The sequence below is a fragment of the Hyperolius riggenbachi genome, chromosome 10 (genome assembly GCF_040937935.1).
Source record: "Hyperolius riggenbachi isolate aHypRig1 chromosome 10, aHypRig1.pri, whole genome shotgun sequence".
Taxonomy (NCBI): Eukaryota; Metazoa; Chordata; class Amphibia; order Anura; family Hyperoliidae; genus Hyperolius; species Hyperolius riggenbachi.
The window spans coordinates 50592006-50614344 of record NC_090655.1 but is presented as its reverse complement, the minus strand read 5'-3'; the positions used below and the strand labels follow the sequence as shown (position 1 = coordinate 50614344).

Below are 22339 nucleotides of genomic sequence, written 5' to 3'. Positions count from 1 at the left end.
TAATCCTAGCCTCCCTTGCTTTTTTTTTATGGTTAGAAATATAGAAATAGTGTATCTTTTCATTTTTTTCTCTTTTTTCTTTTTAAAATGCATAGAGAATAACATTATTACTAAAATAAAATATCACCCTTGAAAAGCCTAATTTGTGGCGAAAAAAACAACCTATAGATCATTCACATGTGATGAGTAGCAATAAAGTTATCAGTGAATGAATGGGAGGAGCGCTGAAATGTAAAAGTTGTTTTGGTTTTAAGGGAAGAAAACCTGTGATCCTGAAGTGGTTAAACCTAAAGAAAAAACAAACAAATAAAAAAAAACAACAACAACAAATGAAATAATGAATTGTAGGTGTAGTACAGCTAAGAAATCGAGCATTAGTAGCAAATAAGAGTCTCATATTGTTTTCCAGTACAGGAAGAGTTAAGAATCTTCAGTGGTCTATGAAAATGAGATTCTCTGAGCTCTATGACTCAACTGCAGCAACAGACCTGTTTTCTGTAGCACTATACATCAAATAAACTGTTTCCACTATACGCAGATTCTGCATGCAGAAAACTGACTCCAATGAATGCCTATGGGCCTGTTTTCACTGAACGCAATTTTTCTGATGCAGATTTCCCATAGGCATTCATTGGAGTCAGTTTTCCGCATGCAGAATCTGCGTGTAGTGGAAACAGGCCCTGAGAGATTTAGATTAGGTTTCACAGGAAAGGTCAAAGGGTCATTAGCTCTGCTCAGATGACGCAAAAAAAGCTATATAACTGAAAATAAAAATAGGAGACTATTTTCTTTGCTACTAATGTTCTAGTAATCATCAGTTCTATGCATACAGTTCAACATACTTTTTTTTTTTTTTTGCTTTAACCCTCTGGGCGATACAATTATATCGCCCAGGAGGTGGCGCAGCACTATTTTTTTAAATTTTTTGTTTTTTTAAATCATGTAGCGAGCCCAGGGCTCGCTACATGATAGCCGCAGCGCAGCGGCATCCCCCCACCCACTCCGATCGCCTTCGGCGATCAGAGTAAGCAGGAAATCCCGTTCAGAACGTGATTTCCTGCTGGGCTTCCCCGGTCGCCATGGCGACGGGGCGGGATGACGTTACCGACGTCTTGGACGTCGTGACGTCAGAGGGAGTCCCGATCCACCCCTCAGCGCTGCCTGGCCTGATTGGCCAGGCTGCGCAAGGGGTCAGGGAGGGGGGGGGGCTGCGCGGCACGGCGAGCGGCGGCGATCGGAAGTTACACGCAGCTAGCAAAGTGCTAGCTGCGTGTAACAAAAAAAAAAATTATGCAAATCGGCCCACCAGGGCCTGAGAAATCCTCCTGCGCGATATACCCCGAGCTCAGCTCGGGATTAATCGCTCAGGAGGTTAAGAAATAGCAGTTGCTCAGTCCATCTGCCAGAGTTGTGTTCAAGCAAGAAGGTTGGCCGTCCTGCAAAATCTCAAGTTCTAAAGACAAAAAGCATTTTGTATGTAATTTAATGTGATTTTAACCACTTAAGCCCGAAGGGTTGAAATTTTTTTACATCCGAGCAACTTTCACCCCCCATTCATTTGCCAATAACTTTATCACTACTCATCACAATGAATTGATCTATATCTTGTTTTTTCCGCCACCAATTAGGCTTTCTGTGGGTGGTACATTTTGCTAAGAGCCACTTTACTGTAAATGCATTTTAACAGGAAGAATAAGAAAAAAACTGAAAAAATTCATTATTTCTCAGTTTTCAGCCATTATAGTTTTAAACTAATACATGCCTCCATAATTAAAACTCACGTATTGTATTTGCCCATATGCCCCGGGTATTACACCGTTAAAATTATGTCCCTATCACAATGTATGGCGACAATATTTTATTTGGAAATAAAGGTGCATTTTTTTCAATTTGCGTCCATCACTATTTAGAAGCCCATAATTTATTAAATCATATTGATGTACTCCTTTGACATGCATATTTAAAAAGTTCAGACCCTTAGGTAACTATTTATGGTTTTTTTTTTTATTATTGTAATTTTTTCCATCCTTTCACCCCCAGGGACGGAGAAATCCGTACTCTGCGCACTCCCGCCGCTGTCCGCGCTCCCGCTCGTAAACACGCCGCCCGCCACTAGTAAACACGCCGCCGCCCGCTCGCCCAGAGATCAACGAACGGGAAAATCCATTCCCGTTCGTTGATCTCAGCCCCGCAATGATCTGCTGCCGCTCGGCTGAGCAGCGTGATCATTGTGAAAAAATAACAAAGTCCCAGCCTCTTTCTACTTCCTGCAAGCGTCCGGAAGGGATTTGTACTTTGCATAGTCATGCACTCTCATTTAAAGCCCATATAACACTTTTTTTACTTAAAGGGATACTGTAGGGGGGGGGGGGGGGGGGGGGGTCGCAGGAAAATGAGCTGAACTTACCCGGGGCTTCTAATGGTCCCCCGCAGACATCCTGTGCCCGCGCAGCCGCTCCCAAATGCTCCGGCCCCGCCTCCGGTTCACTTCTGGAATTTCTGACTTTAAAGTCAGAAAACCACTGCGCCTGCATTGCCGTGTCCTCGCTCCCGCTGATGTCACCAGGAGTGTACTGCGCAGACACAGACCATACTGGGCCTGCGCTGTGCGCTCTTGATGACATCAGCGGGATCGAGGACACGGCAACGCAGGCGCAGTGGTTTTCTGACTTTAAAGTCAGAAATTCCAGAAGTTAACCGGAGGCGGGGCCGGAGCATTGGTGAGCGGCTGCGCGGGCACAGGATGTCTGCGGGGGACCATTAGAAGCCCCGGGTAAGTTCAGCTCATTTTCCCCCGACCCCCCCCCCCCCTACAGTATCCCTTTAAGTAAAAAAAAAGTGTTATATGGGCTTTAAATGAGAGTGCATGACTATGCAAAGTACAAATCCTATATGTTCCACTGAACACTGTGCAATGTATATAGTAGCAATGAGCACTTAGGGCTTCCACATCACAATCCCACCAGATCCAACTCATCCACTGCAAAGCCCAGACCTCGCCTTACAGAATCCACATCACAATTCCTTTAAATCCAACCCATCCACTGCAAAGCTTGGACCACCCCTTACAGAATCCACATCACAATCCCACCAGATCAACCCATCCACTGCACAAGTCATGCTAGATACATACGATGCAATTTTCGGACAGATTTACTGTCAAATAGACTATTTCCAACATGTCCGATATGATTTCAGATCGACTTTCCGTTCACTTCTATGGAAAAATCGATAGGAAATCATATCGGACATTTTGGAAACAGTCAGACAGTGCATCTGTAAGAAAATTGCATTGTGTGTACCTAGCATCAGACCTCCACTTACACAATCTACATCACAGTCCCACCAGATCTGACCCACCCACTGCAAAGCTCTAACCTCCCTTTACAGAATCCACATCACAATCCCACCAGATCTCACCCATATACAGCACACCTCATATCACCCCTTACTGATCCCACCAGATCCAACCCATATACTGCACACCTCATATCACCCCTTACTTATCCTACCAGATCCAACCCATATACTGCACACCTCATATCACCCCTTACTGATCCCACCAGATCCAACCCATATACTGCACACCTCATATCACCCCTTACTTATCCTACCAGATCCAACCCATATACTGCACACCTCATATCACCACTTACTGATCCCACCAGATCCAACCCATATACTGCACACCTCATATCACCCCTTACTGATCCCACCAGATCCAACCCATATACTGCATACCTCATATCACCCCTTACTGGTCCCACATCACAACCCCACCAGATCCAACCCATATACTGCACACCTCATATCACCACTTACTGATCCCACCAGATCCAACCCATATACTGCACACCTCATATCACCCCTTACTGATCCCACCAGATCCAACCCATATACTGCACACCTCATATCACCCCTTACTGGTCCCACATCACAACCCCACCAGATCCAACCCATATACTGCACACCTCACATCACCCCTTACTGATCCCACATCACAACCCCACCAGATCCAACCCATGTACTGCACACCTCATATCACCACTTACTGATCCCACCCATATACTGCACACCTCATATCACCCCTTACTGATCCCTCATCACAATCCCACTAGATCCAACCCATATACTGCACACCTCATATCACCCCTTACTGATCCCACCAGATCCAACCCATATACTGCACACCTCATATCACCACTTACTGATCCCACCAGATCCAACCCATATACTGCACACCTCATATCACCACTTACCAATCCCACATCACAATCCCACCAGATCCAACCCATATACTGCACACCTTATATCACCACTTACTGATCCCACCAGATCCAACCCATATACTGCACACCTCATATCACCACTTACTGATCCCACCAGATCCAACCCATATACTGCACACCTCATATCACCACTTACTGATCCCACCAGATCCAACCCATATACTGCACACCTCATATCACCACTTACTGATCCCACCAGATCCAACCCATATACTGCACACCTCATATCACCACTTACTGATCCCACCAGATCCAACCCATATACTGCACACCTCATATCACCACTTACTGATCCCACCAGATCCAACCCATATACTGCACACCTCATATCACCACTTACTGATCCCACCAGATCCAACCCATATACTGCACACCTCATATCACCACTTACTGATCCCACCAGATCCAACCCATATACTGCACACCTCATATCACCACTTACTGATCCCACATCACAATCCCACCAGATCCAACCCATATACTGCACACCTCATATCACCACTTACTGATCCCACCAGATCCAACCCATATACTGCACACCTCATATCACCACTTACTGATCCCACCAGATCCAACCCATATACTGCACACCTCATATCACCACTTACTGATCCCACCAGATCCAACCCATATACTGCGCACCTCATATCACCACTTACTGATCCCACCAGATCCAACCCATATACTACACACCTCATATCACACCTTACTGATCCCACATCACAACCCTATCAGATCCAACCCATATACTGCACACCTCATATCACCCCTTACTGGTTCCACATCACAACCCCACCAGATCCCACCCATATACTGCACACCTCATATCACCACTTACTGGTCCCACATCACAACCCCACCAGATCCCACCCATATACTGCACACCTCATATCACCACTTACTGATCCCACCCATATACTGCACACCTCATATCACCCCTTACTGATCCCACATCACAGCATTTCTCACCTACCATGCTTCCCCGAAAATAAGACAATGTCTTAGACATCCCCTGAAAATAAGCCCTAGCACATATTTTGGAGCAAAAATATATATATTTCTATCAGGAAGTGTCTCTCTAAGCAGAAGGTTCCCTGTTCTTTTTTTTACTATGCTGTTCCTGGATTTGAAGGTATGTACTGATCAGGCACCTGCCCTGTCATCCCTGCACAGCTGATAACCTTGCTGTGTGCTGGGATGACATGACTGGAGTCCGAGCTGCACTGCACCACTGTGTCCCCGTTTGCTGGCCGCTTCGGTTTATTTTTGGGGTAGGGCTCCTTTATCAAGCGTGCTCAAAATTCCAGCTAGGGCTTATTTTCAGGTTAGGTCCTATTTTCAGGGAAAGTCGGTATTTACTGCAAAACTCAGACAACTCATACAAATTCCTCATCACAGCTCCACCAATTCCATTTCATCTACTGCTAAACTCAAGTCAGCCTTTAGGCCTGGAACCCACTGAAAACCGCAAACACAAAACGCAACCGCTAGCGTTTTGTCTGAGCGGTTTGCAAGCGGATTCATGCGCGTTTTTGGTCGTGTTTTGCAACATTGTATTTTTTTCCCCAGCGGGTGCCTAGCGTTTTGCGTTTTTATCCGATTGGTCCTGTGAATTATTTTTCATTTTGTTACAGTGTGCTGAACCGCAAAAAGCTAGCAAAACCGCTCAGTTTAGGTTTTGCTGAGCGTTTCCGCTAGCGTTTCAATACTTTACATTGAAGCGCTAACGCTCCCAAAATGCTGCACATCCTGCGTTTGCGTTTCTGAGAAATGCAAACGCTCCTGTGGAAGTTGCCCCATCCATTAACATTAGCCCAGCGTTTTGGCAAACTGCTAGCGTATCGCAGCGCTGCCAAAACGCTGCCAAAAGCGCTCCTGTGGGTTCCAGCCCTTATAGATACCAGATCCACCAACTCTATACCATCCGGGGAAGCCAGCATCCGTCCCTCCACCATTCAGATCCCCAACGCAGGTGGCCACAGCATTTAGGAAGGCTGCCTCTGAAGGACGAGTGACTGGGTACCTTGTCCCTAAGATGCTTTTATATTACTGGTCTCCAGTAAGTATACATTTAATTGGATGTTTTTTGGAATGAGAGCTTTATCAAGCTATGAAGCATTCCTCTCCTTTTGTTTCTTCCTAAGAGAACCTCTCAGCCAGGTTTGTTTGAGGAGCAGCTAAGTGCATGTGTGTTTGCTGGCTACTCCCAGTGATTGGAGCACAAGATTTCCCATCTTTCGATTTTCCAAGGGGTGCTAATGAAACTCTAGCATCCTGTGTTCAGAATTCAGTGCCCAGCTATTAGGAGCTGGATGTGAATCACTTATGAGGGTTCTGGAATTTACAGGGCATATTTATAAATGGTTTGTTTTGTAATTAAATAATTGCATTGCAAAAATTTTACACATTTTTTTTAGGCTTAAAGGCGCTTTGCAAGAAGCTCCTTGCATAAAACCTGGCAAAGGTCATCAGTGCCAAGCTGGCAAGGAGAAAGTTTGCTGTTTTTTGCAGATGTTTAGTGAAGACTATAGATGAGAGGTTGGGCTGGCACTACAGCAGTATGGCAGGTGATTATGGAGGAGGTAGGCAGGGTTCACATTTCCCTCATCTACTAAGTGCCGCTTGCGTGCTCAGATCAAAGTGAAGAAGCATATACATTGAAGGACGAAGGATCGGCACTGTAAGAGGAGCCAGAGGAGCTGAAGTCTCTTACTGACCCTGCCTCCATTTACACCTCACACCTTGGGGTTGATTCACTAAGCAGCGCTAGTGAATAATGTTATAGCGCTATATGAATTACATAAAAAAAAAATAAAAAAAAAATAAAAAAAAATTTACAAGCCGGTGGTATAACTACACAAATCGTGGTGAGGATGCACAGTGCGATACAACTAGATAGCGCACATAACTGAGCGCGTAGTGTTAACATTTATCAGCTGTTTGCCTATATAAGCTTTGCTCAACAGCACCTGCTTCAGAATAGCTTATGACTGGGCGACTAAGTGTTTGTTTGTATGTGTCCTTTACATTTTTCAGCTGTTTTTGGCCTCTGCATTTTTTTCATTTTTTTTAAGTAATGAAATTGTGTTGGTCATATCATGTACAGTGCCAAGCAACCATAACTTATTAAATTGTAGATGCATGTATGCATTGTAACATGTGGATACTGTGTTGTGTGCTGTGTAATGTGTGTGGTATGAATGCATACTGTTAACTTTGATGGTATAGTTAATGAAATGTGATTGCTACTGACAAATGTTTAATGTAAGACACTGCAGCACACGGCTGGGGGACGCTGCGACGCTGCAGCACACGGCTGGGGGACGCTGCAGCACACGGCTGGGGGACGCTGCAGCACACGGCTGGGGGACGCTGCAGCACACGGCTGGGGACACTGAAGTCTCCTAAAATTGCATTTTTTATTTAACAGTTGTCTTCAGCATTATAACACAAGCTAAAACGCCGCATCCCAGACCGCTACATTTAAAGCCCCCCAAATACCGGGGCAAAAATCCACGACTTTCAAAGCCGTGGATATTTCTGTCCAGGGAGGCAGAGCTTTTAGCTACAGCTCTGTCTCCAAGCGCGTCAATCCATGCGTATCTCCGCCTCTCCCCGCCCCTCTCAGTGAAAGAAGACAGAGGGGCATCGATCAGAGGGGATTGACGCGAGTAGAGGCAGAGCTACAGCGCTAAGCTCTGCATCTACAAGTGCTCCCCATATTTAGCCCAGGGGATTTGGGGGGTTTAAATGTATCGATCTGCCGCAGGGATGCAGCGTTTTAGCTTGTGCTTTAATGCTGAAGACAACCGTTAAATAAAAAGTGCAATTTTTGGAGACTTCAGAGTCTCTTTAAAGCATACACTATTAAAGTACACACTGTTTAAATGAGTAACACAATTTTGTATGTGTGTAATTCTTTAACGGCACAAAGTATTATGCGCATTAAAATCATCAACAATCTTCATTTCACTACCCACCCCTATCTAATAAACACGCTCTACCGTACTTGCTGATAGCGCTTGCAGCATTATGCTGATAGTGCACACATCGTTACGCTGTACACGCATTATGAAATAGCACTGTTTAGTGCAGCAACCCCCATGTCTCATCTCCTGTCACTCCTTTTTAAATATCCAAAAGCACTTTCATAGAAGCTAAGAAACTTCATCCAAATACCAAATAAGAATAAGACAGATAAGTTATGCGCCATGTTGTGCATATGCATTCAAGCCAATAAAATATGAGATCAAATGGATTTTAAACACCCAAAGGAAGTTTATTGCATCAACACCACTGTCACACAACCTGACATTACCCGACACAATGTCACACGATCTGGCATTATCTGATACAATGTCACACAACCTGACACTAAAATATAACCACATGCAATCGGCTGTGAAGCTGGAGACACTGGACCCTTCATGGATGTGACAGGGTCTCTTTGTATTGTTGATATATTAATGTGCATAACGATTCATGAGAGGAATTTCCTGGGGAGATATCCACAAACACCAGGTTTGTCAACATTCCAACTTAAAGTGACCGTGTTCCTGTACAAACCGGCATAACTCAGCGATGAGAAACACCACTGAAGACCTGAATACACCACTGGCTAGTTGCAGAAGTACATGAACCAAATGCATCTTGGGAGTAAGGCGTCTGCTGGTTCTGTTTCAGTGTTTAGCCACCTCTATTTTCCACAGACTTTTAAAAACCACTGCTACTCTGTCAACCCATTTCATGTTATAACTCACACATGTCAAATTCTGGCCAGTGGAGCCATCACATCTGGCTCACAAGTGGTTTTCCTACTTTGCATTATGTTAGACCACCAAGGAAGCTATACTGGAGGAGAAGCCCTAGATCACCAGAAAAGCCAAATCGAGGAGGGGAGGGGGAAAGCACTAGATACAAGGGAACTGTATCGGGATGGGGTTCACTAGACACCAGGAAACTGTTTAGGGGTTAGAGGGGAACCACTAGACACCAGGGAACTGTATGGGGGAGGGAGGGGAACCACTAGACATCAGGGAACTGTATGTGGGAGGGAGAGGAACCACTAGACAGGGAACTGTATAGGGAAGGAAGAAGGCATTAGAGACCAGGGAACTTTATAGTGGAGGAAGGGAAGCCACTAGGGAACTATATAAGGGAGGTAAGGGGCCATTACACACCAGGAAACTGTATATGGGAGGGAGGATCACTAAACACCCGGGGAACTGTATAGGGGAGGGAGGAGGCATTAGAGACCAGGGAACTGTAAAGGGGCGGTAAGCCATTAGACACCAGGGAAACTTTATACGGGAGGGAGTGGACCACTAGACCTGCAATGTGTTCAATTTCGGCCCACTTTCTATTTGAGTTTGACAACCGTGCCCTAGCCAAACCAACTTTCATTTCAAAGCCAGTAAAAAGTACAAACAGGACAGGATAGTTTGTGTAGCTGAAAGATCGACAGTTATTTGTATTATTCACTGCCAACACAGATGTTTTCCAGAACTGAGGAAGCAATGCGTGGTAACCTGCTACCGAAAAATGAATAACCTCCATTTACTATTGTATCGTCATGCCGCCAGGGCCGGGCCGAGGCATAGGCTGGAGAGGCTCCAGCCTCAGGACACAGTGTAGGAGGGAGCGCAGAATTCATTCAGCTGTCATTCCTAATTGTGTTTGAAGCAGAAAGAAATAAGAAAAAAGGGGATACACAGCAGTGACTGCAAGCCAGATAACTAGATATTAAGGTGTTGGGGAGGTTGTGGGCCTTGTGGCGCCTCTTAGTCTAATAGCAATCAGTGTGTGACGGCTGGGGAGGCAGGGATGGAGGGGCGCACTTTGGTGTCTCAGCCTTGGGTGCTGGAGGACCTTGTCCCGGCTCTGCACGCCGCTGTCTGAAGTTCGTTGGCTGAAACAGGAGCAACAAGCTCCCCAGCAGACAGCTGTTTACTAGGGGGAGTTGTCCACCAGCAGCCTCTGTACATAAATAGCCTCTGTTCACCAAGAGCCTCTGTGCATGAGCAGTCTGTATTCACCAGAAGCCTCTGTCCAGTATATCAGTTGATATACAATGGCAGCCTCTGTCCATCAGGATAATCTGTCCACCATCATCCTCTGTTTACCAACAGCTTTTTTTCCCCAGGAGTATCTGTTCACCTTGTACTTCTGTCCACAAGGAGTCGCTGTCTACCAGTAGCTTCTGTTCACCAGCAGTCTGTTTTCCCAGGAGCCTCTGTCCACTAGAATCCTCTGGTCACCAACAGCCTATATACCCATCAGAAGCCTCTGCGCACCAGTAGCTTCTGTCCAGATCTTCTGTTCACCGCAAGCCTCTGTCTCCCAATAGCCTCTCTTCACCAGGAACGCCTGTCTCCCAATAGCCTCTCTTCACCAGGAACGCCTGTCTCCCAATAGCCTCTCTTCACCAGGAACGCCTGTCTCCCAATAGCCTCTCTTCACCAGGAACGCCTGTCTCCCAATAGCCTCTCTTCACCAGGAACGCCTGTCTCCCAATAGCCTCTCTTCACCAGGAACGCCTGTCTCCCAATAGCCTCTCTTCACCAGGAACGCCTGTCTCCCAATAGCCTCTCTTCACCAGGAACGCCTGTCTCCCAATAGCCTCTCTTCACCAGGAACGCCTGTCTCCCAATAGCCTCTCTTCACCAGGAACGCCTGTCTCCCAATAGCCTCTCTTCACCAGGAACGCCTGTCTCCCAATAGCCTCTCTTCACCAGGAACGCCTGTCTCCCAATAGCCTCTCTTCACCAGGAACGCCTGTCTCCCAATAGCCTCTCTTCACCAGGAACGCCTGTCTCCCAATAGCCTCTCTTCACCAGGAACGCCTGTCTCCCAATAGCCTCTCTTCACCAGGAACGCCTGTCTCCCAATAGCCTCTCTTCACCAGGAACGCCTGTCTCCCAATAGCCTGTTCACCAGCAACGCCTGTCTCCCAATAGCCTGTTCACCAGCAGTCTTTGTTCACCAGGATCTTCTGTCCAGAAGCCATGTTCATGAGGTGCCCCTGTCCGCTAACGGATTCTGTTCCCCATCAGCCCACATCAGCCACACCAAGCAAGTAGCCAGTGAAGTAGAGTGACATCCGGAACAAGCAAATAGCTAATGGAGTCACACCTGGCACAAGCATCTAACCAGTGGAGGGGAGTGACCCCTGCTACAAGCATATAGGCGGTGGACTTACACCTGGAACAAGCATCTACTTGTTCTGAATCAGAGGATAAGCACTACAAAAAAGCACAAAAGTGTTATTTAAAAGTGAACACAGATGGCAGCCTCCATATTTTCTACCAACCCAAATTTGCTTATAAACAATGTCGATTGCCTGGCTGTCCAAAATGACCCTCTACCGCTATGATTTTAAACCAGTTACCCAGAATGAGAATGCAGGTCAGGTGCTGTGTCTCAAGTCTGGCTACACTTGCTGTATGCTTGTTTCAGGTGCGAATCAGAAACTGCTGAAGCCAAAAACATGAGTAGGTCGGTATTTTCTCTGACTGTATTTTACAGGACCTTGTGTCCCATTTGTTATGATATGAAAAACTGTTGTAATTGCTTTATGGGGGGAAAAAAAAAAATAACACTTTCAATAAAAAACTTTTGAAACAGAAAAACAGATCAGCCAAGCAATTGGCATACCTTCAAAGAAAGTCAATATGGTCACCCCTATATCACTCTTGTCAGAGTTTCGCTTTAACTACAGTGGAGTAATGAAAGAAGGCAACAGTCCACAGAAGCAGGAGGATCAGTTCTCTGCAACACGTAAGCCTTCCACACAGGGTGTAGCTCTTTTTTCCATTAGATGGTAAGCTCTGATGGACAAGAATCTCCTTCAAATATTAGCTTATAGAGCTGTGTTTGTCTACCTGGCTATATCAATAAGATCATGACTTACAAAGAGGCAGGAGTGTTTACACACTGTCCTGAGCTATACCCCAGTCAGCTAAACGCCATATCACTACAACAAACTTTTCCAAATGCACATCAAACCGCACAACAGGCTGCTGCCTACACAAACTTCTAATGTGCACCGAGGCCTACAAATAGGCATAAAGGTCTTTAGAAGTGTGGAAGGGTCTGGGCATTTGAAGGTGCATCCTATTTAAAAGGGTGTTACAGAATTTTATAATGGTTTTGTCTACGATTTATGTTATTTTGGTGGTGTAGTATTCAGTCTATGTAATAGAACAACATTAAAAGCAAAATGAGATAGTGAATTGTATGTGTAGTACAGCTAAAAGGGCCCATACGCTTATTGATTTTCCCGCCGATATACAGCAGATTCGATCACTGTGATCGAATCTGCTGTGAAATCATTGCGCAAGCGCTGACCGAATGATCGATTTCCATCTGAAATCGATTGTTCCAAGCAGAAAATTTCCATCGATCATCCGCGGGTCAAGAGCGCGTCACTAGCGGCGTTCGATTCGGAGAGACCGATGTAGCTATACATTACCTGAGGCTGAGTCCTGGGCCTCTGGGTCTTCATCAGTCATGGCTTCCTAGTACTTCCTGTGCCAGCCAGTGACCGGCGGAAGTACAAATAGTAGAGGGCGCTCTACTATTTGAACTTCCTGGTCACTGGCTGGCACAGGAAGTACTAGGAAGCCATGACGAACAAAGAGCGGAGACCCAGGACTCAGGTAATGTATAGCTGGCTGGCAGCAGCTTCACAGATGGTGAATCGATTTCATGCTGAAATCTATTCACAATCTGTTTGCAGTAAAGGCAGCAATACGATTCCTCTCTAATCAGATTCGATCAGAGAGGGATCTATCTGTTGGTCGATCTGATGGCAAATCGACCAGTGTATGGCCACCTTTAGAAATAGAACATTAGCAGCAAAGAAGAGAGTCTCATATTGTTTTCCAGTACAGGAAGCATTAAAAAAAAAAAAAAAAAAAAAAAAATCAGTTATCTATGCAAAAGAGCTTCTCTGAGTTATTGACCCATTGGGTCGAATACAGTTCTGTTTTCTGTAGCACTTAAACAGCCAAGAAACAGTGATAGTTTGAAATAAGGTTTTACTGCAGGAAAGTTCAAAGGGTCATTATTTCTGCTTTGTTTTATAGCTTAAAAGACAGAGTGTGTTTTTTTGAAACTGCAACAGTATGATAAAATGTTATAGAAAAAGCTATAGAAGGCTCGGTCCACACTACATGTGGTTGCAGAACGCAATCCGCGGTCCGGGCTCCGGTTTTCTAAACCGGAATGTAAACGGATGGAAATCAGATCTGTGCTGCACTTTTTGCAGCACGTTTCCAGTCCGTTCACGTTTTTACAAACGATCTGTGCCTGGTGGGGAGAGGGCTGCCATTCTGGAGGGGGTAGCAGCCAGGAAGGGGGGGGGCAGTGGGCACAGCGGCTGGGAGGGGGGTGATCGAAATCCCCCTCACCTGGGTGCCCCCTTCTGCGCTCCCTCTCCAGCTAATTTCTTTTTAAATCAATCCAGCAGCGAGCGGGGAACTCACTCACTTCCTTCCTTGTTCCATCCCTCCCCCACATCACTTCCTGCCAGGGGCGTAGCAATAGGGGGTGCATAGGTAGCGACCGCATCGGGGCCCTTGGGCCAGAGGGGCCCCGAAGGGCCATCCCTCAACTACATTATTAGCTCTCTATTGGTCCTGTGCTCATAATAATCACTTCTATAGATACTTTGAATAGTGGTAATCACTAACAAACTGTTCCCCATCCCCTTCTTGCACCTCTGACACTGTAGTTGCCATTGGCAGGTTTTGGTGCGCCGTATCAATTGTTATGTATAGAGTGCTTAGGGGGGCCCATTGTAAAACTTGCATCGGGGCCCAAAGCTCCTTAGCTACGCCACTGCTTCCTGCGTTATGGTCATATCCAGTAGTCATGTCATGTTGGTGGTGTGGTGTTCTATGTACAAAATGTAACAGAATTGTATTGTAGCTATTGTCCAGTGGTCAAGTCATGTTGGTGGTGCAGTATTATATGCACCATGTGTAATAAAATTGTATTGTGGTTCTGTCCAGTGGTCAGGTCGTGTTGGAGTGTACTATTCAATGGTCAACTTGTGTTGGATGTGAAGTGTAATCAACCAACCATCATCATCATCATCATCATCATCATCATCATCATCGCACTTTTCTCCTGTGGGACTCTAAGCACTCAAGAGTTGTAGCCACCAAGTGGCCACCCTGCAGTGTTAGAAGGTCTTGCCCAAAGACTTCATACTGAATAAATACTGACCCTAACCAGGATTCCAACTCTGGTCTCCCATGTCAAACGCAGAGTCCTTAACCAGTACACTATCCAATGTGTTAGAATTATACAGTAATATGGTAAAATCCAGTGGTTGGGTGATGTTGCAGTGTACTGTTCTATGTGCATAATTTAATCAAACCATGATAATCCCAGTGGTCAATCCATAGGAGTATAATACTCTATGCACAGTTTATAATAGAAAGTCATTATGGCCATATCTAGTGGTCTGATCTTGTGGTTATAGATTTATAATGTGTAATATAACTATCATTTCAAGGCTATGTTGGGAGAGTAGAGATAGATAGATAGATAGATAGATAGATAGATAGATAGATAGATAGAGTGGGTTGCAAAAGTATTCGGCCCCCTTGAAGTTTTCCACGTTTTGTCATATTACTGCCACAAACATGAATCAATTTTTCCACATGAAAGACCAACACAAAGTGGTGTACACATGAGAAGTGGAACGAAAATCATACAGGATTCCAAACATTTTTTACAAATCAATAACTGCAAAGTGGGGTGTGCATAATTATTCGGCCCCCCTTTGATCTGAGTGCAGTCAGTTGCCTATAGACATTGCCTGATGAGTGCTAATGACTAAATAGAGTGCACCTGTGTGTAATCTAATGTCAGTACAAATGCAGATGCTCTGTGACGGCCTCAGAGGTTGTCTAAGAGAATATTGGGAGCAACAACACCGTGAAGTCCAAAGAACACACAAGACAGGTCAGGGATCAAGTTATTGAGAAATTTAAAGCAGGCTTAGGCTACAAAAAGATTTCCAAAGCCTTGAACATCCCACGGAGCACTGTTCAAGCGATCATTCAGAAATGGAAGGAGTATGGCACAACTCTAAACCTACCAAGACAAGGCCATCCACCTAAACTCACAGGCCGAACAAGGAGAGCGCTGATCAGAAATGCAGTCAAGAGGCCCATGACTCTGGATGAGCTGCAGAGATCTACAGCTCAGGTGGGAGACTCTGTCCATGGGACAACTATTAATCGTACACTGTACAAAGTTGGCCTTTATGGAAGAGTGGCAAGAAGAAAGGCATTGTTAAGAGAAAGCATAAGAAGTCCCGTTTGCAGTTTGCCACAAGCCATGTGGGGGACACAGCAAACATGTGGAAGAAGGTGCTCTGGTCAGATGAGACCAAAATGGAACTTTTTGGCCAAAATGCAAAACGCTATGTGTGGCGGAAAGCTAACACTGCACATCACTCTGAACACACCATCCCCACTGTCAAATATGGTGGTGGCAGCATCATGCTCGGGGGTGCATCTCTTCAGCAGGGACAGGGAAGCTGGTCAGAGTTGATGGGAAGATGAATGGAGCCAAATACAGGGCAAACTTTGAAGAAAACCTCTTGGAGACTGCAAAAGACTTGACTGGGGCGGAGGTTCACGTTCCAGCAGGACAATGACCCTAAACATAAAGCCAGGGCAACAATGGAATGGTTTAAAACAAAACATATCTATGTGTTAGAATGGCCCAGTCAAAGTCCAGATCTAAATCAAATCGAGAATCTGTGGCAAGATCTGAAAACTGCTGTTCACAAACGCTGTCCATCTAATCTGACTGAGCTGGAGCTGTTTTGCAAAGAAGAATGGGCAAGGATTTCAGTCTCTAGATGTGCAAAGCTGGTAGAGACATACCGTAAAAGTCTGGCAGCTGTAATTGCAGCAAAAGGTGGTTCTACAAAGTATTGACTCAGGGGACTGAATAATTACGCACACCCCACTTTGCAGTTATTTGTAAAAAAATGTTTGGAATGATGTATGATTTTCGATCCACTTCTCACATGTACACCACTTTGTATTGGTCTTTAACGTGGAATTCCAAAAAAATTGATGCATGTTTGTGGCAGTAATGTGACAAAATGTGGAAAACTTCAAGGGGGCCGAATACTTTTGCAACCCACACACACACACACACACAATACTGTATCATCATTACTAGTAGACCCAAGCCCATTTAAAAAACGGGCTCTAGGGTCTGTTTCTCGCAGCGGCATGTTACTGCATGTGCACCCGCCGCGCACACCTGGCCGCCCGCTCGGCTCCCTGGCCTCGTCCTCCTGTCTCTGTGAGGCTGGGTCTGTGCTGGATATTCATCATATTGTTCATTTCCAGTGGTTGGGTCATGCTGCTGTGTTACGTGGGCTGCGGAGTCAGTACAAAAATCATCCGACTCCAACTCTGACTCCTCCGTTTATCAAACCACTGACTCCAGGTACCCAAAATTGCTCCGAGGTTAAGGAGTGGGTACAAAAATCATCCGACTCCTCAGTTTATCAAACCACCGACTCCAGGAACCCAAAATTGCTCTAACTCTGACTCCACAGCCCTGGTTGTGTTGTCGTGTATAGGGTGTATCAGAATTGTAATATGGTCATACTTATGGTTAGGAGTAACGTCCAGATTATAAAAAAAAAAAAAAAAAAAAAGACTGTGTTGTGTTCATGTCCACTGGTCGGGTAATGCTGAATATGCAGTGTTCTCTATATAAACTGTAACATAATTGTATTATGCCAATGTCCTGCATTTGGATCTTGTTTAATGTTCTTGCTGAGGGTTTAGTGTTAATGGTAGACTGCTGATGGACAGAATTAGTTTGAATTGTATTCAGTGATTGGGTCATGTTGGTATGGTCTGGTGTTTTTCTTGGGGTGTAGTGTTCTGTATATTGGTTGTAAACTAATTGTATTATGGTCATGTCTGGTGGTTGGGGGACGTTGGAAGAATAGTGTTCAACGTACAAAGTGCAACATAATTATATTTTAGGGGGTGTAGTGTTCTGTATATTGCGTTTAATACAGTAGAATCCCTTCGTAGTAAACTCCAAGGGACCAGGCAAAGTGGTTTACTAGATCAGAAGTTACTATAATCAGAAATTGTCCTATTTAAAAGGGACACTTAAGTCAAACAAAAAAAATGAGTTTTACTCACCCAGGGCTTCCAATACCCCCCTGCAGCTGTCCGGTGCCCTCGCTGTCTCCCTCCGATCCTCCTGGCCCCGCCAGCAGCCACTTCCTGTTTCGGTGACAGGAGCCGACAGGCTGGGGACGTGAGTGATTCTTCGCGTTCCCAGACACATTAGCACCCTCTATGCTGCTATATGGTATATGATATATGCTATAGCAGCATAGATGGCGCTATTGTGGCCAGGAACGCGAAGAATCACTCGCGTCCCCAGCCTGTCAGCTCCTGTCACCAAAACAGGAAGTGGCTGCCGGTGGGGCCAGGAGGATCGGAGGGAGACGGCGAGGGCACTGGACAGCTGCAGCGGGCTATTGAAAGCCCCAGGTGAGTAAAACTCATTTTTTTTTGTTTGACTTAAGTGTCCCTTTAAGTACATAAAGTATACAGAAATACTGGATCTTAATTCAGTCAATAATTACGAGTCATTTTTTCTTTTCAATGCTTCAGCAAGCGAGCACAGACAGCACCGAAGCTGCATCATAATGCAAAGTCCTCAATATGCAGGGATTTGCATGTAATACGTGCACAGGAAGCATAGATCTCACTAGTTAATGCAGGTACAGTACTGATAGTGTGCTCCTCTGTCCACATTTCTGTGCAGCCTGGATGATACTGTAGCACTGCAGCCATGCACAAGCAAGTCACAGATGACAGGCAATTCCCTCAGTAATCAGGCAGTTCTATTATACCTTGGTTTACTATACCAGGAGTTACTCCCATATACTTAGAATGGTGCTTGGCTGGGACCTGGACATGTAAATTATTATACCAGAGTTTACTATAATGAGATTATACCAGTGGCATAGCAATAGGGGATGCAGAGGTTGTGACCACATCGGGGCCCTTGGGCTAGAGGGGCCCACTAGCCACACCTCTGTATGTGTATTGATCCTTAACGTGCTATTTTCTTACTCTGAGTACACCTCTGACTCTGCAGCTGTCCTTGGTAGGTTTTGGGGCTCCACATCAATGGAGTGCTTGGGGCCCCATGTAAAACTCGCACCGTGGCCCCAAGCTCCTCAGTTACTCCACTGGTCCTCCAGCACCCAAGGCTGAGACACCAAAGTGCTCCCCTCCATCCCTCCCACCCCAGCCGTCACACACTGATTGTTATTAGACTGAGGCGTCCCAGGGCCCCCCCAACACCTTCATCTCTAGTTATCTGGATTGCAGTCACTGCCATGTATCCCCTTTTCTTATTTCTCTCTGCTTCAAACACAAGGGAAATGACAGCTGAGTGAGTTGTGCGCCCCCTCCTACACTGCGCCCTCTCTTGCCTCGGCCCGGCGCTGATTATACTGTAGAACTCTACTATGGTCAAGTCCAGTGCTTTGGCCATGTTGGGAGAGTAGTGTCCGAAGTAGGAAGTGTAACAACTGTATTTTTTTGGCTGTGTAGTTATACAATGAATTAGAATTGTATTATGGTCAGGTCCAATGGCTGGGAAATGTTGATAGAGTAGTGCTCTATGTACAAAGTGTAACAGAACTCTATTATGGCCATGTGCAGTGGTTGGGTGATGTTGAGAGTGTAGTGTTCTACAGAGTGTAATAGAAATGTGCGATTTAGAAATTGGTGCCTGTTGGGCACAGTGTGTGTCAGAGGATGGCACAGTGTGTGGGTAGTTGTACAGCATGTGAGTACAGTGCATGCTTGGGTCATGTTGAGCATGTAATCTTGGGACATACTGGGGGTGTAGTGTTCTGTATATAACCGGCCTATTCCAGCAATGAGACTACCGAAAAATTGCTTGCATGCGCAAAAACTGCCACATACCTGATCAGGCTCGGATTTTTCTGCTGGAGTCCAAGTGGGTTACTGTGTGACTGCACAGGTGTAGTGTGGCCGCGCTTTGGGGTCTCAGTGCTGGATGGGCCTAGCTGTGGCCAGGACTGTGGAGTCAAGGAGTCGGAGCAATTTTTGGGGAGTCGGAGTTTGAGTCGGAGTTGGTGGTTTTAGAAATTGAGGAAAGGGAGTCGGATGATTTGTGTACCAAATCCACAACCCTGGTAAGTATTAGACTAAGGAGTCGGAGTTGGAGTCAGTGGTTTCATAAACTGGCTTTCCCCTCCCAAAGGTAAGTGTCCACAAAGGCTGTAGCAACCTCACAGGGTTTCTTTATGACAACAGTATTCTGGACATATCCAGCAATCGGGGCATACTGGGGGTGTTGTGTTCTATGTATAAAGTGTAACAGAATTGTATTATGGTCATGTCCAGTAGTTGTGTCATGGTAGGGGTGTATAGTTCAGTGTGTAGATTGTAATAGAATTGCATTATGTTCACAGCCAGTGCACAGGTCATGTTGGGAATGTTTACAGAGTGTAATAGAACGGTATTATGGTCATAGACATTGGTCGCATTGTGTTGGGGGTGTCATAATCTGTGTATAAGGAGTAATAGAGTTATATTATGGGGTGCAGTGGTCAGGTCGGGGATGTTGTGTTCCGTGTATATAGTGTAATAGATTTATATTATGGGGTGCAGTGGTCGGGTCAGGTCGGGGATGTAGGGGCGTACATTTGAAATCGGCGCCGGTAGACTTGGGCGCAGGATACAGCGGTATATGGCTGATCCTGCTTCTGCACAAGTCCGGGCCGATTTAATTACTATTCCCCCTCCAGGCCGACATGGATAGTGGGGGAATGAAATAATTCGGCTTCCAGCAATTGCTGGAGGCCGAATTATTATGTTTTTAAGCAACTTCGGCTCTGTCTTCTGACGGAGCCGACGTTACTCACTGAGCGCTTCAATAGGAATGATTCCTATTGAAGTCTATGGAGGCGCCGGCTGCGCCCAAATCTAGCAGCGCTGAAAAGCACTGCTCCGATGTAGGGTTCTGTGTATAAAATGTAATAGATTTACATTATGGGGTGCAGTGGTCGGGTCAGGTGTATAGTGTTCCGTGTATAAAGTGTAACAGAGTTATATTATGGGGTGCAGTGGTCGGGTCAGGGATGTTGTGTTCTGTGTATAAAGTGTAATAGATTTACATTATGGGGTGCAGTGATCAGGTCAGGTCAGGGATGTAGGGTTCTGTGTACGGTATATAGTGTAACAGAGTTATATTATGGGGTGCAGTGGTCGGGTCAGGGATATCGAGTTCCATGCATGAAGTGTAACAGAGTTACATTATGGGGTGCAGTGATCAGGTCAGGTCGGGGATGTAGGGTTCTGTGTATATAGTGTAACAGAGTTATATTATGGGGTGCAGTGGTCGGGTCAGGTCGGGGGATGTCATGTTCTGTGTATGAAGTGTAACAGTTACATTATGGGGTGCAGTGGTCGGGTCAGGGATATCGAGTTCCATGCATGAAGTGTAACAGATTTATATTATGGGGTGCAGTGGTCGGGTCAGGGATGTCGAGTTCCATGTATGAAGTGTAACAGAGTTATATTATGGGGTGCAGTGATCAGGTCAGGTCGGGGATGTGGTGTTCCGTGTATGAAGTGTAACAGAGTTATATTATGGGGTGCAGTGATCAGGTCAGGGATGTCGAGTTCCATGTATGAAGTGTAACAGAGTTATATTATGGGGTGCAGTGGTCGGGTCAGGGATATTGAGTTCCATGCATGAAGTGTAACAGATTTATATTATGGGGTGCAGTGGTCGGGTCAGGGATATCGAGTTCCATGTATGAAGTGTAACAGAGTTATATTATGGGGTGCACTGATCAGGTCAGGTCGGGGATGTCGTGTTCCGTGTGTAAAGTGTAATAGATTTATATTATGGTCGTGTCCAGTGGTCGGCTCAGGTCGAGGATGTCATATTCCTTGTATAAAGTGTAATAGATATACATTATGGTCATGTCCAGTGGTCGGGTCACGTCGGTGGTGTCGTGTAGCATGTATAAAGTATAACAGATTTATATATTATGTAGGTCTGCAGTGTCCACATCATCTTCTCCCCATCAGTATTCCATACAGATATCACAGATCTCTATACACAAAATGCACCACTTACAATTCTCTTCTCTACTTCTAGTAAACATCCCTTATGTTGTCCTGTAAAAGACAAATCACAGTTGATCACAGTCTTTCTATGACTTACCTGAATGGCTAAAACGACCTCCTTGCCCCTCCGCTGTAGTTGCTTTTGTCGCTATATTCCAATTGGTTGAGTCCTCTCTCCAAATTTTGAAGCGGTGACAGCAAAGAGTCCGGAAAAGTTTCTCTGTGTTGCCTTCTGCTCTCTCTGTGCTTTGTCTGCGCCTGACCTATATCCACCTGTTAATTACCCCCTGTGGCGCCCTCCCTTCCAGCCTGCTTTGTTTACTCCTCAGTCAGGCCTTGGCACCTCTCTGCCCCCACTCCTCTCTCCTGCAGCCACCACCTGGGATAGTATTGTTCTATCTGCTCTCCCCCTGCCCTGTCTGTGTAGTTCTGTGCTCCCACCTGCCCTGTCACTACACTGTGGGCTGCAGAGGTATGAGAGTGCTGCAGGGGAGGGGGGTGACAACAGGAGGAGGAGGAGGAATGAGGCTAAAAGCCGATTTGGAGTTAAATGCTTAAATGCAAAGCAGTTTGCAAATGGAAGTGCAGGAGCCAGGAAATCAGGGAATGGGTGTGTGCAGTGTGTGTGTGTGTGTGTGTGTGTGTGTCAGTCAGCCTATACAGCCCTGTTTGCATGCCTATTAGCATTATTTATTGTGTTTATCTACCATAGCAGAGGCTGCAGTGTTGTATACCTGTGCTTAGTGATAACTTTATAGCAATCCTGGTAGCTTATTTGCACTTTCTTCAGCCATAAACATACAACAGAAATGCATTTGCATCTTATATTGCTTCATTCCGTGATAATGTCAACAATAGGGATGT

The 22339-nt window shown here is 45.6% G+C and overlaps 1 protein-coding gene across 1 annotated transcript in view; it reads right to left on the bottom strand.

The window, feature by feature from the left end:
• GNB3 (G protein subunit beta 3) overlaps nt 1-22034 on the bottom strand; it is an 86436-nt gene extending 64402 nt beyond the window's left edge. Inside the window, exon 1 of the mRNA XM_068258698.1 lies at nt 21573-22034. The gene's annotated coding sequence lies outside the window, so the exon portion shown is untranslated. The remainder of the gene's footprint in view (nt 1-21572) is intronic.
• Between the last annotated feature and the right edge of the window lie 305 nt (nt 22035-22339).